A 2,930-nucleotide genomic window follows, 5' to 3' on the forward strand; every position below is an offset into this window, starting at 1 on the left:
TGCAGTGATGTTGTCTCTTTCACTTTTGATATGGGTAATTTGTGTCTTCTCTTCATGTTTTTCTGGATCAGTATGGTAGAAGTTTGTGAATTTTATCATTTCCCCCATCAAAGAATCAGCTCTTGGGTTGGTTGATTTTCTGTATCGTTTTTCTGTTTTGTGGGCCACATTTTTAAAGTACTCTCATCTCTGTGATCTTTTACTCTCAAATCTTGGCAATTTTCTATCAACGTCAAATGCATTTAATGCTTTCAAATAGATTTTTAAATTATGTTTTCTGGCTTTGCAAGTTGTTGTCAGCAGGAGCACTAATCTGCCACATGTTACTTAATTAGAGCCAGAGGCAGAAATCCAAGAGGTATAATTTTTTTGAATTTTTTTTGAATTTTAAAAATTTTATAGGTACATAGTAGGTGTATATATTTGTTTTGATACAGGCATGCAATATGAAATAAGCACATCATGGGGAATGGGGTATCCATCCCCTGAAGCATTTATCCTTGGACTTACAAATAAATCCAATTACCAGAATTGTTAATTATTATTATTATTATTTTTTTTTTTCTTTTGAGACAGAGTCTTGCTCTGTTACCCAGGCTGGAGTGCAATGGCGTGATCTTAGCTCACTGCAGCCTCCATCTTCTGGGTTCAAGAGATTCTTGTGCCTCAGCCTCCCTAGTAGCTAGGACTACAGGTGTGCGTCACCATGCCCTGCTAATTTTTTGTATTTTTAGTAGACATGTGGTTTCACCATGTTGGCCAGGCTAGTCTCAAACTCCCGACCTCTGGTGATCCCCTCGCCTTGGCCTCCCAAATGCTGGGATTACAGACATGAGCCATTGTGCCTGGCCTATTATCATTATTCAGACTAAGAATGTATGCAATGTTATATGTAAATTTCCTGCATTCTTACAGGATTATCCCTTTTCTGGTCATGAACAGAAAGATGTGCTGAAACTTCTGTAATTGATGGGCAATCCCCAAGGAAGAAAGAGGGAAATGCTGATTCTGGTAATGCTGTTGGTTAAGTATGCAAATATAAGGCAGAGTTTCTGAAGAAATGCATCACTGAAGTTTGTTATTGCTAGCCCTTTGGCCACATCCATTTATAGCTTGTGCAAATATGTCTGTTTAGAGGAATACACTACACTAGCTACCAGTGACAGGTTTGTGTTTTATCTTACTACCGTTTTGGGAGATTTCTTCTCATATTCACATGTGTCTTTCCCATCAGGTTTAAACTCAAATGTGAAGTCTATTCAGACCAGTATTTCCTGGCTTCAATATTCTGCATACAACGTTTATAATTCTTTTCTTCTTCCATATGCCACTTATATTACTCGCCTAAGGTTTTCTTTGAACTCATTTTCTTTTTCTTCAATTAATGCCTTTTAAAAGAAAATATCAGGCCAGACATGGTGGCTCATGCCTGTAATTGCAGCACTTTGGGAGGCCAAGGGAGGTGGATCACCTGAGGTCAGAAGTTCAAAACCAGCCTGGCCAACATGGTGAAACCCCATCTCTACTAAAAACACAAAAATTAGCCTGGTGTTGTGGTGGTACTTATAATTCCAGCTATTCGGGAGGCTGAGGCAGGAGAACCGCTTGAGCCCGGGAGGTAGAGTTTGCAGTGAACCGAGATAGTGCCGCTACACTCCAGCCTGGATGACAGAGCAAGACTCTGTCTCAAAAATAAATAAATAAATAAATAAGTAAAATAAAAAAAATAAATAAAGAAAGAAAATGTTACTATCACGTATTGAAAATCAATACTGCTTGTCAAAATCATGGTAAAAATTAAAACAGTGAAACTGAAATAATTTTATTAAATGCTACAAAGAGATCATCACCTATTGAAGACTCTGACCCCCAGGCAGCTCTCTTTATTAAAATAAGCAATGTTAGAGAGGTTTTAAAGCCTAAATAAGCTGAGCTGTTCTCCTTAATATAGTAAAAAACCTGACAGAAATGAAAAGTGAGTGATTTTTTCCTGTGTGATTCCACTTTGTTCAGTGATTTGCCAGTGTACCACATAAAGGCTCCTCATGTTCTACACTTTAGGATACACTGGATTAGATCATCTCCAAGATGTCTTTCAACCTGCATCTATGACATTCCAAATTTTTTTTCTTCGAAGTATTTTTGTATTTCCTCCCTCAGTTCTCACTCACAGAAACTGTCCTTGACCTATACCACATATACAAATGACTCCTTTCTAGCAATGACTGCCTGCACTCCTGCACTCTTAGTGCTGAACGTCACTATGAAAAAACTTGGAAATTTTATATAAGAAACAGAAAAATGGAGAAAACTGTGTAAAGTAGGAAGTAATTAGGAGACAATAGCTCAGACAAAAGACATCCTGCATCTTTGACCTGGAACATTTTTATCTGTTTTCCCCAATATTTTTTTCACTTTCTTGTACTTCCCGCTTGAGATTTATTTGGGTTAAAATAAGTGTATTCTCCTAAAACAGCAGGTATCTCTAGGAGGATTAAGAGACCATCAGCTACCCACACCTTAGTATAAATTAATCTAATCGGTTTGGTTATTTCCTTGATGTCTGAGATTGCCAACATTAAAAGAAACAGAAAGAAAAAATTTTGATGAGTAGTATATTTTCAGGGCCTCGGGAAGCCTAAGAGGAGAGAGGGTTGGATGAAAGAGCATGAAAAGATAGAAGAGAAACAATAAAGGAAGGTCAAAGAGTCCCAAATAAAAGTTTAAGAATAGTTTAATGCTTTCTCTCTTTCCCGTTTTTCTTGCTCTATCAGCTTAATTCCTGTCATACAGACCCAGAAGTCAGGTGAGTATAGAAAATGACACTTAAGTTACCTCTTAAAGTCAACTTTTATAGGCTAGGACTTTCCCCACCATTAGTAAAATTGCTTCTAAGGAAAAATGTATTTTGTGTTTGTGACAATCAACAT

Source organism: Piliocolobus tephrosceles, chromosome 14, assembly GCF_002776525.5.
Source record: "Piliocolobus tephrosceles isolate RC106 chromosome 14, ASM277652v3, whole genome shotgun sequence".
NCBI classification, from domain to species: Eukaryota; Metazoa; Chordata; class Mammalia; order Primates; family Cercopithecidae; genus Piliocolobus; species Piliocolobus tephrosceles.